This window comes from Globicephala melas, chromosome 15 (genome assembly GCF_963455315.2).
Source record: "Globicephala melas chromosome 15, mGloMel1.2, whole genome shotgun sequence".
Lineage (NCBI taxonomy): Eukaryota > Metazoa > Chordata > Mammalia > Artiodactyla > Delphinidae > Globicephala > Globicephala melas.
Genome location: NC_083328.1, coordinates 78,326,342 through 78,346,612, shown reverse-complemented (window position 1 = coordinate 78,346,612; position 20,271 = coordinate 78,326,342). Strand labels below are relative to the sequence as shown.

At 45.0% G+C, this 20,271-nt stretch overlaps 1 long non-coding RNA gene across 1 annotated transcript in view; it reads left to right on the top strand.

Annotated features, from left to right (window-relative positions):
• The window catches only part of LOC115843251 (uncharacterized), a 56,777-nt gene that overhangs the window by 2,238 nt on the left and 34,268 nt on the right, over positions 1-20,271 (top strand). The window contains exon 2 of the long non-coding RNA XR_004035686.2: positions 1,336-1,388. This is a non-coding gene — a long non-coding RNA (uncharacterized lncRNA). The remainder of the gene's footprint in view (positions 1-1,335; positions 1,389-20,271) is intronic.

The following is a 20,271-nucleotide window of genomic DNA, read 5'->3' as shown; positions in this document are numbered from 1 at the left end:
GTGACTTACCTCGTCAGTTTCCTCCCTAAACAGGAGGATAATAAAAGTGCCAACTTCATGGAGCTGCTGTGAGCATGGAGCAAGTTGGAGCAAGGCAAACGCTTCATGCAGTGGCTGGTGCATAAAAAACAGTACAGGAGGGCTGATAGAGCACAGGGCATTTTAGCACCAAGTAGCTGAAAACTCCTACTCAAATTGGCTAATTAATAATAAAAACAGTAGGGATATTTATCATTTCACGTAACAGGTGTTTTGTCACAGCCTGCCTCTGATTCTCTGGGACTCTGCTCTGCCATGTCCCATGAGCTGACCTCATCCTAAAACCAGTGCCAGATGATGGCTGCAGTGCCAGACAAGGGAATGACGGGATTACCATAATCAGTTTTGATTTATCATTTTGGTGAAATCAATATTGAGACGGCAACTAGGATAATGCAGTAAACAGTAAAGCAAGCATTAATCTCAGTTTTTTTTTTTTTTTTTTTGCGGTACGCGGGCCTCTCACTGCTGTGGCCTCTCCCGTTGCGGAGCACAGGCTCTGGACGCGCAGGCTCAGCGGCCGTGGCTCACGGGCCCAGCCGCTCCGCGGCATGGGGGATCTTCCCGGACCGGGGCACGAACCCGCGTCCCCTGCATGGGCAGGCGGACTCCCAACCACCGTGCCACCAGGGAAGCCCTAATCTCAGTATTTTTTAAAGGTAGCCATTCCCCAAAACAACCAGGCCCCTTCAATTCAAATTGATGGGACCTGAGCAATTATGATGCCTGCCCTGCAAACCAGGGCCATTAGACCGTGGGCTCGTCAACACCGGGGACCTTCTCGTCTCATTCACTGCTCTATCGTCAGTGTCTAGCACAATGCCTGGGCATAGTAGATACTCAATAAATGGCAACCAAATGGGTAAATTGATAGATAAATATTCTATGGCCACGTCCATTGGGAAGAGGGTTGCCTTATGCTCTAGTATGAGTTTATTTTAGCTCCAAGTGTTTGATCACTCAGACATCTTCCCTCCTCAGGTGCCCAGCTGAGTGGTCCTCAAAGTGTGGTCCCATAACAATCAGTATCAGCATCACCTGAGAACCAATTAGAAATGCAAATTCTCAAGCCCCCCTCCAGACCCACTGGATCAAATGTGTGTTTTCACAAGTGCTCCAGGTGGTTCTGATGCAGAAAAAATTGAAAACCACTGGTCTAGGTTGAGCTCTTACTTCACTGAGCATCAACTAAAAAAGACCAGGAGATGCAAAGATGATGATAGCTAACACTGGACTTTACTATATGCCAGGTATTGTGCTTCACATGAATTCCCTTGTTTATTGCCCATTTTACAGATGAGAAAACCAAGGCTCAGAGAGGAGAAGCAACCTTGCCCAAGGACACACAGGTCAGAACCAAGGTTGAAACCCAACCTAAGCTCTTAAATGCATGTTTTCATATCTGTGGGAAAGACAGGCAGACAAAAAGACAATCATAATATAATGTAAGATAAGTAAATGCAGGGCATTGTGGAACTCAGAGGAAGGCACTGCTACAAGACTACAGGGGATGGCCATTGGAGGAGGCGACAGTTGAGCTAACTCTCAAAGAATGGCCAAAGGGGTTTCCAGCAGAACAGAAGTTCAAAAGCCCGGAGTCTACAGAGAGAATGGCAAGTAGCTCAGCGTGGCTGGAGTGAGGCTGCGGGGGGAGGATAGATAAGATGGTGAAGGCTGGGGAGAAGGCCAGACCAGGTCAACAGGGACACGCAGTAAGGAGCCCATGGCAGGAAGTTTAAACTTTCTCCTGAGGGCAGTAGGGAGCCATGGGAGAGACCTGAGCTGGAGGGTTACATAATCAGATTTGTATTTTGTTGCAGGCATATCTAATAATGCAAACTCAATTCAACTAATATTCATTGGATTCCTTGAGTGACCTGAACTACTAGATACCATAAAGTATCATCATTTTGTTTTTAAGACTCTTTAACGAGTGTAAGAAATACTCAGATGAAACCTCTAAATGGCACTGGTCCTTAAAAGAATGCTTCAATGCTTCTTCCCAAGCGCCGTACGTGTGAATTTGGAATTTTGTCCCACAGTCCACCCAGATTACCCACATCTATGAACCAGGGCTGTGAGATCTTGAGTCAGTTACTTTACCTTAGTTTGCTCATCTGTAGAATGGGAATAATAATGGAACTTAACTCAGAGACTTGCTGAGAAGGGTAAATGAGACAACGCATTCATGGCTTGCTAGCATGGTGCCCGGCAGGTGTTGAGTGCTCAGTCAGCATTATTGATGAGGCTGGTGACACCTGTGCAAGGTAGAGTGTACGTCTTCTCTTTCAAGGGCTCAAAGCCCATCCAATCTGTGGGACACCCTTAAGCCGCATCCCTGTCTTTCCCCGTCCTGGTAACCACTTGTCTGTCTGGCTCATCCAAGAAAAGAGAAAGGAGGGAGGAGAGAGGGAGAAAAATGCCGATCTTCCCTGGTGTCCATCCCCTTCTAAAATAAAGTAGAATTGGGGGTGGGTGGGGGAGGGAACTCAGGTCTGCCTTTGACTTTCCTTGGTTGTATCTACTTGTACTGTTAGCCAGGTTGCTATAGTAACAGATGCTATGGCTGCCCCGCCTCATTGCTCCTCAGTCCAGCTCTGAGTTCACCGGTACTGATAACTTCCTACCTCAATGATCCCTCCATGATTTGCTTTTCTTCCTGGTGGCTTCCTCCAGGGGCTGTGAGAACTTGTTCAGCCCCCATGCAGGGCATCCTGGACATGCCTGAAAGTTCATGTCCCCAGAGGCTACCCTCAACCAGTGAGGGGTGGAAAACGGTGGATAAATATCTCAGCTTCGCCATCTTTTGGGGTGGGTCTTCCGCATGCTCCCACAGTGTCCCCAGCAAGACTGAACCCAACTGCCCCAGTAGTAACACTCAGAAACACACTCTCCCTCATTCACGCTCCCGGGGACCCCTTCCCAAATAAACAACCTGCGTCCAACTTCTTGTCTCAGGGTCTGTATCTAAAGCGCAAACGTCTGTGTCTCACTTTGGGTTCTCTCAGGGAACCTCGCTTGTGCCAGTAGTCTAATAGAGGAGGATTAATATGGGTAGTGGTTTTAAAGGTGCTGGAAGAGCTGACAAGGCAAGCATGTGACAAGGAGGCCATCCAGAGATGAGACACAGAAGGAAGCCACAACCACTATTAGGGCCAGACAGATAAAAGGAAGAAGTGGTGTTACCAGACCAGGGAACCCGGTGGTCCTGTGGGAAATGGAGCGCCATGTGGGGAGGTGCGGGAGGGGAAAGACTGCCTGAGGGCAGCTGTGGGGACGGGGGTCCGGAAGCAGTGTTTTTCTGCTGATGGGAGGGAAAAATATCGTGGTGCCAGAGCCTTCCACTGGCTGAAGCAAACCAGGAGCCAGTTGGCAATGGAACCTGGGAAAGGCAGTGTGAAGGGCAGCATGGAGAGAGGAAGTAGGAGCAAATAGGCAAATGCCCAGCACAGTCCAAGACCCTGCTTTAAGAGAGAGAAAAAGAAAAAGCAGGGAGCAGCTTTGGTCAGGGACCCATCCCCTCCCCTGTTTCCACAGACAAGAGCACATCTACTATGGTCTCTGAGACAGCCCTGTCACCTTCTGTCTCTTCAGGACAGAGGAGTGGTTAAGGACACAGGCTCTGGGTCCAAGGGCCTGGGTTGGAATTCCAGGTCACTTCACTTCTCCCAGGCTCACTTTCACATCCATAAAATGGAGCTGAGAGTGGAATCCACCTCCTGGGGTTGCTACGGGGATTTAACAGCACACTCCCTGCAAAGCAGTTAACACGGTGCCTGGCGCATAATAAGTGCTGAGTAAATGTTCACGTTTATCAGAACATTATGAGATTCAACTGTCATTTGAGTATTTGGAAACTGATTAAAATTCCTGCTCAGACCTGTTTCTTCTTCTCTTAACCACACAAACCCCCAACTTCAAGTCTAGAATCTGAGACTCTGCCTCCAGTCTCTACTTCCCTGCCTTTAAACAACAAAAATAAAACACCAAGGAACTTTTCCACTTTCACAGAAGTCCTGCCAGAACCCAGGGAGAAGCAGCCTTCTCCACCCCTCTTGGCTCAAAACCCTCTCTCCACAGCCCCTGTCCCCTCCCTCTCTTGGCCAGTTGTTCACAAGTAGCTTAGCAGTTTTGAGGACACAAAAACAGGAAATTGTGCACCAGTCCTGACTAACGCTAAAAAACTCATGTGCAAACTCTGCAACATACAGATTTCTTCAGCTCACACAAAAATAGGGCCTTGAAAAATCAGGTCCCCTAGCCAAGCTCTCTGGATTTGCTTAATCATGCCCTTTGCAAAATTATAACTTCTTTAACCATAAAGAAGAGATGGTGAGAAAGAGGGAGGCGGGAGGTGAAAGGTTTTAAGTTAACCACAAGACAAGACAGGAAATTCTGGAATGGGGGCTGGTGGTGATGTTTCTTTCATCCCTCGATGCCATAGCAGCCTTGGATAGCAACTCTGGAAAAATGACCAAGCCAGGAATTTTTTTTTTTTTTTTTTTTTTTTTTGCTGTTGACTCTGACTCAGAGGGAAACGTAGGCTTCTTCATTCAGGGGCTAAATAGAGACTATTGGATCCAATTAAATAAAAAAGAGAGAGACTATCAGAGACTATTAGAGACGAGAAGCAGAGAGACTCTGAATCGTCTCCATCTGACCCTTTATTTGACGCAGACAGCAAACATTTGGTGAGGGCCTATTCTGCCCTTGTTCTGTACAGAGACAAGGAGAAAGACAGAACAATTTTAAATCTAGAAACTCTTGCTAATATAGCTGTGATATGTATAAAGCAGAAACCCCCAGGTCTAGAAGGAGAAATAAAGAAATCCACCGTGGTAGTTGTAAGCTTCACCATTCCTCTATCAGTAACTAATAAACAAACCAACAAAAGCAAATTAGTAGGAATTAAAAAAAAAAATTAAAAAAAAAATTTGACCAGCACTATTTACACAGTTGGTTGAACTGACATTTATAGAACAAAGCAACCAATAACTGCAGAATATATAATGTTTTTGAAGTACATATGGAATATTTACCAAAATTGACTGTGCTGGCCATACAGTAGGCCTAAAATTTAGAAGATGGGGCGGGCAGTGTTTGCTGTTAGATTGGATAAGAGTATCAGAAAGAGACGAAAATCAAGGTTGACATTGAAGGACTCGGTGCTCTGAAGTCAAGGGTGACTGGTTCATGCTGCATAATTACCATTTTGGAAAGATGGTGGGTGTGTGTGTGTGTGTGTGTGTGTGTGTGTGTAGTAGTCATAAGATAGTCCGGAGTATTTCTATGTGTGAGTCAACCTGGGAGTGAACCTGTGTCCAACTGAACATGAACCAATTATTCAAACTTGGTTTCTGGAATATTCCCAGGGTGAAATAAGTCCCTGGTTTTATCATCGTCTTCTCAGTTTAAGTGTTTGCTTGTCTTGTGAACTGGGTTGACATTATCTGTTTCAACTTGGAATGGTGGACACACAGAAATAAATCTATGAAAGTCCCATGACGTTGACAGACACTTCTGAAAAAAGGAGTGGATGACCCGATTCCTGGCCGCCTTTATCAATGTGGGATTGGTTTATTCATTGACCGATTGAGTATCAGTTGTGAGTCTGGGCCTGGGAGAGTGGTAAAAAGAAAAGCAGAGGACACTCCAGTATGGCTAAGGAGGGATCCATTCCCAAGGCCATATATCAAGGAAATGCTGTAGGAAATCCCACATGCATAGTTGTGTGTCGTACCCTTGTGTGATATGTTTGGAGTAGTAATGAAGAACATTCTAGGACTCAGTTCTTCTATGAACTATCCCTAAGACATTGGGCTTGTATAAAACATCACGTCTCAGTTTCTTCACTGTAAAATGGCAGTGATTTTGACAATACCATCATTGTAGAAGTAACCAGATGAAATTCCCAGCCTGCTCAGAGCAGTACCTGGGATTAAGTTAGCACAAAATTAGCATTTGCAGCTCTTATCGTTATGCTGCTTCAAACATTTTTATCCTTTTAAAAAAAAATTTGTGAAATCATATATTTCTTTAAAGATTATACTCCATTTATAATTATAAAATATTGGTGATATTCCCCACGTTGTACAGTACATCCTCGTAGCTCACTTAATGTTGGATTGGCCCAAAAGTTCTTTCGGATTTGCTGCAAGAGCTTATGGAAAACCCGAACGAAATTTTTGGCCAGCCCAATACATAATGTTTTATACCTCTTAATCCCCTACCCTTCTATTGCCCCCCTCCCCGCTTCCCTCTCCCTACTGGTAACCACTACTTTGTTCTCTAAATCCGTGAGTCTGTTTCTTTTTTGCTATATTCACTAGCTTGTTTTTTTGTTTTTTTTTTCCGGTACGCGGGCCTCTCACTGCTGTGGCCGCTCCCGTTGCGGAGCACAGGCTCCGGACGCGCAGGCTCAGCGGCCATGGCTCACGGGCCCAGCCACTCTGCGGCATGTGGGATCTTCCCGGACCGGGGCACGAACCCGTGTCCCCTGCATTGGCAGGCGGACTCTCAACCACTGCGCCACCAGGGAAGCCCGTGCTTGTTGTTGTTTTTTTTTTTTAATATTTATTTATTTGGCTGCATTGGTCTTAGTTGCAGCAGGTGGGATCTTCATTGTGGCATGTGGGATCTTTCAATGCGGTGTGAGGGCTTCTCTAGTTGCGGCGTGCGGGCTTAGTTGCCCCTCGGCATGTGGGATCTTAGTTCGCTGACCACGGATTGAACCCATGGCCCCTGCATTGGAAGGCGGATTCTTAACCACTGGACCACCAGGGAAGTCCCTGTTGTACTTTTTAGATTCCACATATAAGTGGTATCATACAACGTTTGTCTTTGTCTGGCTTATTACACTTAGCATAATGCCCTCCAAGTCCTTCCATGTTGCAAATGGCAAAATTTTACTCTTTATTATGGCTGAGTAGTATTCCATTGTGTATGTGTGTGTATATATATATATTTATATATACACCACATCTTCTTTATCCATCTGTTGTCAGATACTTAGGTTGCTTCCATATATTGGCAATTGTAAATAACGCATGTAATTGTAAATACATGCATTGGGGTGCATGTATCTTTTCAAATTAGTGTTTTTGTGTTTTTTGCATATATGCCCAGGAGTAGGATTGCTGGGTCATAGGGTAGTTCTATTTTTAGGTTTTTGAGAAATCTCCATGCTGTTTTCCATAGTGGCTACACCGATTTACATTCCCACCAACAGTGTACTTAGGGTTCACTTTTCTCCACATCCTTGCCAACGTTTGTTATTTGTGTTCTTTTTGATAACAGCCATTCTGACAAGTGTGAGGTACATCTCATTGGGCTTTTGATTTGCATTTCTCCGATGATTAGCGATGTTGAGCATCTTTTCATATGCCTGTTGGCCATCTGCATGTCCTCTTTAGAAAAATGTCTATTCAGGTCTCCTGCCCATTTCTAATAGGGTTTTTTGGGGTTTTTTTTGTTTTTTTGATGTTGAGTTGTATGAGCTATTTATATATTTTGGATATTAACCCCTTATCAGTCATATCATTTGCAAATATTTTCTCCCATTCAGTAGGTTGTCTTTTTGTTGATGGTTTCCTTCGCTGTGCAAAACTTTTAAGTTTAATTAGGTCCCACTTGAAATCATATATTTTTAATGTTAGGGGAGAATAAAGATAAAACAACCCATGATAATCCCATCTCCCTGACTCAGTCTTATCATTACATAGTCCTTTCAGATATTTTTTATATAGATTATTTCATACAAAAGTACCTTGCATACAGCAGGTAATCAATAAAATGCATACTGACTGCCTGATTGTCCGATTCAATGCAAACTATTTTGTGTTATGCGTTGTGTACCTAAGTTATATTACGTATGATATGATGATATTATAATTATAGCATGTACATTCCCCTTATGTTTTTTCATAAGCTGTGTGATCATAATTTTTATGGCCTTAGGATCTCTCATGTCAACGCATGAGCTTGGCTAAGCCATTTCTCTTTTGCTGTGCTGTCGTACGTAGAATTACTGCAGATCACTCTACTTTGGACTCTACCACAGTGAACAGTTCTATGTATTGTGTTTTGCCTTTTTTGGAAATTTCTTAAGATGATCGTAGACTATGGAATTAAACATCCCAAGCTAAACCTTTAAGTTAGCTGAGCAGGGAGTCCCAAAAGATGAAACCAAAATGGGACTCCTTCCATAAGGTCAGGTTGAAATAAAATGAGCTCTACAAGATGATAAAACTACGTATGATCCTATCTTCATTCTGAAGTATTGCTTTTCACTCTTTCAAAAAACATTGTATGAAAACCTACAACTCCCTCAACACGGATCAATAAAAGATAAGAGTAGTTTGACGTGTTCATAAACAAAAACAACAGCACTGTCACTCTTAGTAGGTATGTGTTTAAAAAAAGAGCTCGTCAGACCTCTGGTTAATCCAAAGACTGGCTTTTAAAAGCTGCGGAGAAAGATTCTCAGCCGTGTATTGTGTTTCCTGAAGCGGAACCCCTAACATCTTAGGATGGGTTGGGTGGATAAGTTTCTCTCTCACGGTGCTGGTAAAGCAGAGAGGAAGGAGCGATCACAGCAATCTGTTTAAGTGAGAGCCGCTTCCTAGTGAATGCAGAGACAGCCAGCTGCGCCTTGATGGTTATTTGTCACAGCAATGATGGGTGCAAGCCTGGTGGTGCAGAGTGGGGTCTCTGGAACCAGGCAGCCATGGGCATGAAAAGCACCTTTGCCACTTGCTACCTTGTGACCGAAGGTACATTAGTAACTGACCGAGGCAGGGTTCAGTCCCAAATCTCCCTGGTTCTGAAGTCCCTGGGCTTCCACAGGTAACACTACGCTCTCTCTAGATTGGTTGTTCTCCTATTTTGGTTGATTCCGAAGTGTACTGGAAATGGGAAGAATGAAAGAGGGAAGGCCGAGGAGAAGGCTGTTGCTGTGCCTCCTTGAGAGAAGACGGTGGCTGAGGAGGTGGTGAGAAGTGGCTTTTTTCAGGACTTACTTGAATAAAACGTAACACGATGGTATAATCGATGTGGACCTGAAAGGGGGCTGAAGCACACGGCCTAGCAGGTAATAGTGCTCAACAGATTGGTTCATTGGCTCCCAATGGATACCAACCTGGAACTGGGAGGTTTTGCTTTTCACAGGAAAATCTGCAGGTTAACAAGAGTATCTTTCTCCCCACACCGTCTTTTCTCATTTCATCCCATGAATGATGGCCCTAAGGTAGGGTGAGAAGAAAAGAAAAATAGGTAACCTGAGAATAAAACTACTGATTCAGTGATAGTTACATGTCCACTCTCTGTATTTTATCCTATTGAATCTTCAAAGGAGCCCAATGAGGTGGGGATCTTCTCCCCATTTTACACATGAGAAAACAAAAGTAAAAGGAGTTTACAGAATTTGCCGGAAGCCACAGAGCTGTTAAGTTTAAAAAAAAAAAAAAAAGGAAAAAGAAAGGCAAGGATTCCATACGGGTTTGTTTGATTCCAAAGTTTACAGGCTTAATCATGAAGCTGTATTGCTTCCTGCCATGTTAGTGGGAAGGAGGGAGATTCAGGGGGAGGGAGAGAGCTTCGTTCTTCTGTCTGCATGTTACATAACTCTTTCGGGATCAGTTTAAGGAAACAGGGGCCAAACCTCTGTTGCCAGCCTGTGGCTCCAGCCCGCTCAAGTTCTGTGTTTTCTCTTATAAATGTAAGAACACACAACAGCCCCTTGGGATGGGAGGGGGGAGGGGTTGACACTTGTCACCCAGCATTGGGGAAGTTGATCGTTTTAGGTCCTTTTTAACTGTGTGAATGCCTGACACTTGACATTTGGGCAAAAGGGGAAATAAAAAGTCCCCAAAAGGCTGCTTGGGTCCTGCGTGGCTGATTCCTTGCCAAACAGGAATCCTCCCTTGGCTGTCTTCCCTCAGAAATGATTTTCAAACTACAGTTTTAAAAACAATTCCTTTGGGGAATTAAAAAAGCAATCATGTTTTCGATAGAAAATTGTTGTGTCAACAGAAATGCATGAAAAATAAAATCACCAATTTCCCTATCACCCAGAGAAAAGCACTGTTAACAAATGAATGCTTCCTTCTTTCTTTTCCCTTATGCATATACACCTTTTTTTTTTTGTTCCCTGTACGCGGGCCTCTCACTGTTGTGGCCTCTCCCGTTGCGGAGCACAGGCTCCGGACGCGCAGGCTCAGTGGCCATGGCTCACGGGCCCAGCCGCTCCGCGGCATGTGGGATCCTCCTGGACCAGGGCACGAACCCGTGTCCCCTGCATCGGCAGGCAGACTCTCAACCACTGCGCCACCAGGGAAGCCCCGGGCGTGCATTTTTTAAATCAAACATTGTATTACCAGCACTTCCCCATGTTTTCAAATTTAAAAACTTGTAAAACGTGGTTTTTAGTAACTACCTAAGAGTCTACCCCAATGATTACTATAACATATTTAATCGTTTCTCCATTGGTGGACATTCCTTTGTATCCTATTTCAAGCAACATTTTCTCCCTAGGAATGTTTTGCCTTTATGCAGGTATTCTGGCCCTATCCTACCAAGCAAACAATTTTAATTTCCCATCAAAATCCTTCTAGGCTTTTCTACATCAGAATAGTTGGGATGCGAATCAGAGGAGTAATCTCAAATCAGAAGCAAACCCCATGCTCTACCATAGAAGCAATGGCCTGTAAGAGGAAATCAAAATGCCCTTTTATTGAGCTTTTCAGTCACCCCAGTTAAAAGCCAACCAACAAAGAACTTTCTCTTGCCTCCCCCCGCCCAGGCCTTTCTGTAGCCTTATGTTCCTCTTTCCCTTTGCTTTGATTTCTGTCTCTTAACCTCCCATTTACCCCTCAAGATGCTGTCATCTCTCCTCCACTCTCATTGCCCTGCTGCAACTGTCCTTGCAAAATGCCAGATGCATTGTCCTATGCTTTCAAGTAATTTCTAACTGCACAAGTGATAGAGAAAGGCATTTTCCTAGTTAAAAATAATTAACAACTTAAAGATAGATTCCCTGGTAACCACTTATCCCTCATCTTGGAAACTTTCCCCTCCAACAAGGGTATTTAGCGTTGCAAGTGTGGTGATGGGGGAGGGGAGCAGTTTCCAGGTCCTATCTACACATACAGAGAGACTGAGAGAGGCGGAATGAGAGGGAGATGGAAAAGGTGCCAGGTAGTATTTGTTTCGTTTGGAAGTCTTTTAGTGTAGCTTATCTTTCTAAGTGATCCTTGTGTCTCCACAGCTCAGATATACAATGGACCAGAGTTTATTTACCTGTAACTCTACTGATGGACATTAGGTGTTTACTATCACAAACAAGGAGGCAACAAAGAGTACTATTGACCCTCTTCCTCTGGGCACTTCTGTGGGAATTTTACTGCTCTAGGGAAAATACCGAGAACTGGACCTCCAGGCCACTGAGCTCAGTACTTTTTCCTGATAACGTTCACACACATTGACATCACCCCCTCCAAGGTGGCAGCACCAATTTACATGAACAGCCTACTTCGATCCTTCTACACTGAGCTCTTCAGTAGCGTCGTGCAGCAATACTACCCCATCTACTGCTTTTTAAAAAACTGAAATATAGTTGGTTTACAATATCGTGTTAGTTTCGGGTGTACAGCAAAGTGATTCAGTTATATATATATGTATTTCAGATTATTTTCCATTATAGGTTATTACCAGATATTGAATATAGTTCCCTGTGCTATACAGTAAATCCTTGTTACTTATCTATTTTACGTATAGTAGTGTGTATCTGCTAATCCCATATTCCTAATTTATCCCCACACTCCACTGTCTTTCCCCTTTGGTAACCACAAGTTTGTTTTCTATGTCTGTGAGTCTGCTTCTGTTTTGTATATAGATTTATTTGTATTATTTTTTAGATTCCACATACAAGTGATATCATATAATATTTGGCTTTGTCTGACTTACTTCACTTAGTATGATAATCTCTAGGTCCATCCATGTTGCTGCAAATGGCAATATTTCATTCTTTTTTATGGCTGAGTAATATTCCTCTGTGTGTGTGTGTGTGTGTGTGTGTGCGCGCGTGTGTGTGTATTGGACAATTGGGTTGTTTCCATATCTTGTCTATTGTAAATAGCGCTGCTGTGAACACTGGGGTGCATGTATCTTTTTGAATTAGAATTTTCATCTTTTCTGGATATATGCCCAGGAGTGGGATTGCTAGATCATATGATGGTTCTATTTTTAGTTTTTTGAGGAACCTCCATACTGTTCTCCATAGTAGATGCACCAATTTACATTCCCACCAACAGTGTAGGAGGGTTTCCTTTTTCCACACCCTCTCTAGCATTTATTATTTGTAGACTTCTTGATGATGGCCATTCTGACCAATGTGAGGTGATATCTCATTGTGGTTTTGATTTGCATTTCTCCAATAATTAGTGATGTTGAGCATCTTTTCATGTGCTTGTTGACCGTCTGTATGTCTTCTTTGGAGAAATGTCTATTTAGGTCTTCTGCCCATTTTGGTGGTGTTTGTTGTTGTTGTTGATACTGAGTTGTATGAACTGTTTGTATATTTTGGATAATAAGCCCCTGTCGGTAGCATTATTTGCAAATATTTTCTCCCATTACGTAGGTTGTCTTTTTGTTTTCTTGATGGTTTCTTTTGCTGTGCAAAAGCTTTTAAGTTTGATTAGGTTCCATTTGCTTATTTTTGCTTTAATTTCTTTTGCCTTGGGAGACTGAGCTAAGAAAATATTGCTACGTTTATAGCCAAGAATGTTCTGCCTATGTTCTCTTCCAGGAGTTCTATGGTGCCATGTCTGATACTTAGGTCTTTAAACCATTTTGAGTTTATTTTTGGATGTGGTGTGAGGGAGTACTACCCCTCTACTTCTTATTCTACTTCTTCCTGTTGCTTTTTCATTCTCCCAGCCTATCTTTTGTAAATCGCCTTTGCAATCATCCTCTACTCTGTCCTGAAGTGGCTCTTGCCTGGAATTCCTCACTTCTTTCTCTACCTGAGCAATCTCTTATATCCCATGGCTTGCACAACCAGCTCCTTCAGGGGGTCACAGACTCAAATATGTATAGGAACCAGGCGGGTGAAAGAAATAGTGGGGAGTCCATGAACCTCTCCCCTACCACCCAAGCCCCAATTCACCCCCAGCTCCAGCCATTGCTGCTTTCTTGGAATCCACGTCTAATACTCTCAGATAGTTTTTTCTTTCAAAAGAAGCTGGAAATCTAGATTGGTATATAAATGCTCACATTTTTCAAGAATAGGAAATTAATTTAAAAGAAATTGTAACCCCATGTGGTCCACACAACACACCTCTGAGGATGATTCAGCTGCTAAGATGCCAGATGGGAACTTCGACCTCAAATAGTGATATAATCACTCCCTTTCTCAAATCCCCCTTTTCCTTCCTTGGGCCCGTCCCTTATCCCATCGGTCACTAATCCTCTGATTCCGCCTAAGAAATTGTGCCAGAATTCGGCCCACGCTTCCATCCTCACTGCCGTTGCCTTAACTCCGAAGCTCACCAAATCCCCGCCCTGCCTGGGCCTAGAGCATCCTCCTTGGCCCACCTTTGTGCTACCCTCCTCGCTGTTCTAGAGTGTTCTCAAGCCCACCTCCACCCCCACCCCCCACCCCCACCGCAACCTGCTCAGAGTTTTAGTAGCGTCACATTGCTCCCAAAGCAAAGTTGCCAGCTACGGCCACGTTGAATCAGCATTTGGCCCAGCATTGTAAGATCTGACCCAACATAACCAAATCAGATTTCATATAAACCTTCAGATATTGGGCTTTTCCTGAAAGATCTGCCTGGCTGGCAGCACTGGGTCTGCAGCTTCACATGGAATTAATTGCCCGGAGCCCAGCAGTGACTGTCACCATGGAGAGTTGGGGGCTTTGCCCCCGCCCCTCTTTTCTCACCCTGACCAGCCTCCTGTACCTGTGTTACTGGCTGGCCCTGAAGGCGTCTGCCAGCCCTGAGCCACAGGCTGAAGCCCACGCTGTTAGCGTGCGCATAAGACCCTGTGCTATCTGGCCCCTCTGCCCCCAGCCTAAATTCCCAGCCCCTCTTTTCGACTCCCCTTTTTGTTCCTGACTCACAAAAAAATTGTTTCTGACCTGAATCTAAGCACCACTCAAATACCATGACTGTTTTAGTTACTTAAACCAAGGTAGACGCACTCCGTTCAGAGAGGTCGTACGTTTGGCTCCATAAATCTCTCTTCAAATCGCTAATGAAGTTGAGCTTGCTCTAGACAGTGCGTTTCAGGTTTAAGAAACTCCTCCTGAAGTTAGTTCTCAGGAGGACCCCACTCAGCTCTGATTCTAATGGAAGGAGACTGAGGGGCTGACAGACAAAGTCACACCTACTTCATGTAACACCCCAGGAGGAATGTCCTGAAAATCATCATGCAGTAAAAATGCAGCTCACCTTCCTGCAGAACACACACACACACACACACACACACACACACACACACACACACTCCTTTTAACTAACTGGTCTTCTTCCTTGATATACGTATTTAATAGTAGGTATGAGCATTGTTTTACTACATGGTACTTAGTTACAAATAAGTCATTCATAATGACTATCAAGATTATTTTTGTAAAACTAGATAAAATTGTTTTAATTTGTTTCAAGATGCTTTGAAGTGGTAAATTCTACTCGATGCCTACCCCATATCCAGTCTCCCTTCTTTCTTATTAACAGAATATCAACTTTAAGGGGGGTGGGGGTGGGGGCTTTAGAAACTTTAGCTTTAAAAACTACGTTTCCCAGCCTCCTTTGCAAGTAGACGTGGCCGTGTAACATGGTGCTGGCCAATGAGATGTCAGAAGTCATTGGTTGGGGTGCCTTCTCAAAAGGCTCCTTAAAGTTTGGGGGTTGGGTGGGTAGGGGGGTGGTCAAGACTCAGGTGATCTCTTTTCCCATTCTCCTTTTCTGCTACCTGAAAAACTATGTGACTATGAGGAAAAGACCCAAAAATTTAGCCTTAAAATCTATGCTACACCAACATGCCTCTGAATTTCTTACTAAACGGGAAAAATAAATCTTATTTAAGCTGCTGATATTTGGGTTATCTCTTAAAGGCAGGTAAACTATATTCTATTCGAAGCTACTTTGAAGGGAGGAAAAAAAACATTTTTCCCTCTGGCTAGCCCACCAAAAATCACTGGAAGGGACTAATTAAGGAACAGCTGAAATGATATTACTTTATTCATAGCAAATATTTCAAAATTCTTAATGTCCTGTTTCACCATTTTTTGGTCTTTTGGCTCAAATGTGGTCCAATATGAAATTTAGCAACTGTGCATATAATAAAGGGTGATGTGAAGAACTGACCATCTGAAATATTTAAACCCCAATTTTTATTTCCATTTTGGCCGAAAGCAAGATGTTCCTTTCGGTGGTAAGAGGCCCTCAATCTCCCACTTTACTCTATGTGACTTAACCTGATTGCATTCCCACTGACGTTCTGGATTTTTCTGTAATCTCCTTTCCTTAATAAATTCAAGATGGCCCCACACATCGCAAACAGTTTATAATAGTGTTACTGTTTCTGGGCTAAATTGGGGATGCAACCCTGGCCAGTAGCTATGTCTGTGGGTATCTGAATAATTGCTTCAATTCCCCACTTGTTTCTGAGTGAGTGTCGGCCTGACCTCTGGGCACGGCAGATCATTACTCACAGTCAAACTGAAAGTTTCAACGCTAAATGTGACCGTGTGTGCTATATCTGCTTTCTCTCTGGCCGATTATTCAAATACCATCGAGTTGAAGTCAAGTTGTTCCAGAGTGCACTGAATCTTTGCCCCAAAGGTCCCCGTAGGAGTCCTTCCTTGAAGAGCTTCCTTTGCTGTATTGTAATCTGTTTCTCAGTGAATATGTGATGATTGGATGCTTTCAGCCTGATTCTTTTCTCCTGCCTCATGTCCCCTGGAGATCCCGCTGCCTCCTTATAAAAGCCATGTGTATCTTATCTCCTCCAGCGCAGTTGCTAAAACCAGAAAGCGGCCTGGAAAACATTTCCCCAAACTGTACTGTTTTTCATCCTTTCTTTCTGACACCTCCAGATAACTTGTTAGCATATTGTCTTTCCCTGCTTAGCATTGCCCCAGTGAGTGTTGGGGGACTGAGTGACATCACCCAGGAATTTATAATTAGAAACAAAAACGCCTCTTTCCAAATCTATAACACCAGGAGACAACTGGAGAGATTTTTAGAAGTTGTTGGTGAAACCCCAAATGTAAAAGGGCTTTTCTGATCAGGTGGACACTCCACTGGCTTTTAGGACGCGACCAGGAAACCACTGGGAACAAGCGGCAAATAATCTTTCCAAGTGCTGATTGCAGTGCCACATGCCAGGGTGGACACTCAAGACCTGGGGTTAGCCTTGGACACTTGGCAGGAAATGTCACTGGGATCTTGGCTCTCCCCAGGCAAAGCTGTGTTTCTCGAAGTTCCTGGAAATCTCTGAAAAGTGGTCTGAATTTCTGCCACTGCAGAGTTGGAACACAGTGACTTTTGATTATTGAGTTTTCATTTGTTCAACCAATTCTTACTGAGGGCCTGTCTCAGCAAGTCTTATGCCTGGGGCCTTAGCTGCTATCACCCAGAGTTCTGGTCTTTTGCTATGAATAATATGACCAGAGCTCTACTGTCTGATACATTAGCCGCTAGACACATGCAAGTATTTAAATTTAAATTAACAAGGGACTTCCCTGGCGGTCCAGGGGTTAAGACTCCGCACTTGCACTGTAGGGGGCTGGGTTCCATCCCTGGTCTGGGAACTAAGATCCCGCATGCGGAAAAATTAAATTAAAAAATCAATACATTTAAATTAACAAAAGGTAAAGGAAGCTACAAATTTGTCTCCTGGGTTGCCTTGGCCACATCTCAAATGCTCAATAGCCACGTGGGGCTGATGTTACCCTGTTGGGCAGCACAGATCTAGAACATTTTTATCATCATGGAACGTTCTTGTTGGACAATGCTGGGCTAGAGAGTCTGACTTGCCTGGGACACTCCTGGATTACACCTATTGACCAGCTGTAATCAGTAATAGCACCTTCTTTTATTCTCAAGGCATAAATAATAATTTAAGAATGGAAATGAACTTGGCCACCACCTCCTGGCAGCCTCCCTACGCCAGTCTTTGGCAGGACTTCGCTGCGCTGAGACCCCAAGCCCTTTGCTTTGATGAAAAAGTTGGCAGTGTCAGCAAGCCCCTTGCCTTTTTTCCTGATTCTCTCGCACCTGTCAAATCCAACAATATTTATTGGAAAAAAGAAAATCCCAGTGAAGAAATTGTCAGTTCTCCCAAAGTGAATGATCTGCTCGTAAGCAGTTTCGGTTTTGGTTTTTCGTTCCCCATGCCCCAAAGACCTCAGCTTTGGCCCCATTTGCCCTGAAGGCTGCCGGTGGGTCACACAAGAATGGGAGATGGGGAGGCAGGCTTTGCCCACCGCGGCCGCCAGGCCCCGCCTCTATGCCAGGGACCTCCGCACTCAGGCCCCGCCCCCAGCTGCCTTCCCTCCTGGCCTTGGCCCCTACCTGTCTCGCCCAGCAGAGGGCACCTGAGTTTACTCTTCTCTGTAAGGAATATTTACACAATCGTTGGGGATTTTTTTTTTCTTCCAGTGTTACTTTTTTTGTGAGTAGCAATCCGAGGTGCCAGATAATATAGGTCACTTTAAGGACATGTCATCCAAACGTGGAGATGAGAGCCGTTGGGGCGGCAGGCGGCTCGTAGGGAACCGCACACTCGCCCCCGCGGACGCAACACCGCAGCCCCCGTGTCCGTGGCGCAGACACCATTTTGCAGAACTAAGGAAGGAGGTCCAAACCGTCTTCCCTTCAATCCGTGCCGCCCCTTGGGCCAGGCCTGGGGGGCTAGCGGGCCGCCCCCAGGAGCTCCCCGCTGATGCTGGCTTTGCCCTTTGGGGGCGCCCTGGAAACAGTCTTGCATCTCACACCCCTGCCAGGGAACAAAATGGTGGGAACTGGAAAGGGGTGGCTGCAGGGACCGGAGGTGGACCCGTATACAAGTTGCTTAGCTGCCCCTCCCTGCACCATCAGGCCGCATTTCAGTATCTATCTGTCCGTCTGTCATCTAGCATCTCCCTCTCTTTCAATCTCTTTTTCTACCCCTGTCTCTATCTCCTCCTCCCCCATTTCTCTCTCTCCCTCTCTCTCCTCCACCAATATCCTTCTCAATCTCTGTTTCTCCCCCCCCACTCCCTCTTTTCCAGTTTCTGTTTCGTTCTCTCTCCGTCCCCCCCACCCCCCATCTCTCTCCTTATTCTTCCGGCAGCATTCTCTGCTGGCGTCTTCCGCTCTCCCCACGGAAGGGGGCTGGAGTCCCAGCTGATCTGATGTCTGCTCTGGGCTTCTCAGTGTTCGTAATTCATTGCTGAGCATAGTTTGTGATTTATTTTTCTGTATCTAAGGGGTGAGGTGCTGAGGCAAGTTTGGGTTTGGGTTATTTTTTTCCTGTTTTGGTACCTCAAACATAGGAGGTTCAAAAGCTCCTTTCTAAATGGACGTTCACTGCTCTTTTCAAGATTCCCAGACAACTTTTTGAAAGGGCTTCTCGGTGGCAAACCCCCAGGACTACTCTGTTGTACCTTCTGGGAAGAAGACAAGCCTGCGGCTGGGCTCCTGGGCTCTAGTTGCTGGGCGATTTGTCGGCGGCATCCTCAGTGTCCTTTTCTGGAATAATTGCGCCTTCCTTAAGGAATAAGTAGGACGGTGCAGGTAAAGGGCTTCGGGAAGGCACATGGCATGGATTCAGTGAACTGCAGCGAGTGCTAGTTTATTATTTCTTTGCCACGAGCTCCCTCCAGGAGGCTAAAGCTTGGCTTCTGAGCACAAGTGCTTGACGGAGGGAGCTTTGTGTCCCCTGAACCGAGGAGTCCTGCGGGAGAGGTTTGGCCCTACCTCACCTGCGACTTCCTTTCTGTGACTTTGTAAGTCAGGGCTTTGTGATTCAGTTTCTCTTTGAATAAAACAAATGCTCTTTACTTACCACTCCTCCCATACTGTTGATAAAACACACGCAACACACCTTTATGGAGCCCTTATGATGAGCTAGGTTTAGAAAGAAATACCGGGTCGCTGCCCCACCGGGCATGGTGAGGGTGCCTGGGGCAGCGCCCGTGTTCGCCTCAGTGCCAAGGGCACGTCCTTCTGTTCCCCAGGTGTGCTTGGTTGGGTGACAAATAAGGTCACTCTGCAGAAGACGTAACACCAGGCCTGGGTAAGCTCAAAGTCAGGTGTAAGAGACAAAGATACATTGATAGATGACGGAGAGATAACTGATAGATAGGAGAAAAACAGATGATAGATAAATGGATGCATAGATAGATAACTAGATAGACAATTGATTAGAGACAACAGATGAAACAGATAGATAGATAGATAGATTAATAGATGAGAGAGACAGACAAACACACGGGAGATTGAGAGAGCTAGACCTAGACCGGGCATCGCATCCTACCTGCAGAGCTGAGTAGCTCTGTGACCGTGGACAAATCACCTCCTCTCTGCGTCTCCATTCTTCATCTGGAAACCAGGGATCACTGGGTGGTACCCATCTCTGGGGCTGGTGGGCTGACTAGCGGGCAGGTGCTTTGGCCTGTGCTCATGCACAATCAGCTCAAGTTTTCTCAGTGGGCAACCGATCACATGGTCGCGGCTCTAGCGAAGAAGGGGTTCACCCCCCCAAGAAAGAAAGAGAACATCTCAAAAGGACATAATTGTAGCATACAGTGTTGTGTGTCGTGTCAGGAAATAGAATTCTATTTTATGGTTTAGTACATTTTTCTTTTGGAGTTCATCTGGGGCTGGGGAGATGGGCTCTACTGTCAGATTACGGGTCATCTAAACTGACAACAACACAGCAGGCCAGGAGGGTGAGGGCTAGGGTGGAGGACGTACACCATGCAACAGGGGAAAGGATGATGGCGTGATGGCTTCTGCCTAAGCTGGGTGACAGGAGAGGGACAGGGACAGGGGAGGCAGAGAAAGTGGCCTTCTGAATAGGAGCCCAGACCTCCTGCCATGTCCTGCTCGCACATACCCCCAAACAGAGCAGATGAGGCAGAGGCCAAAGGAAGCACGGTTTTCATTTCAGAAACATCCACGTCTCCTGCTCCACCAACTCTCCAAATGCCTTTTTTTTTTTTTTTTTTTTTTGGCACTACATGTG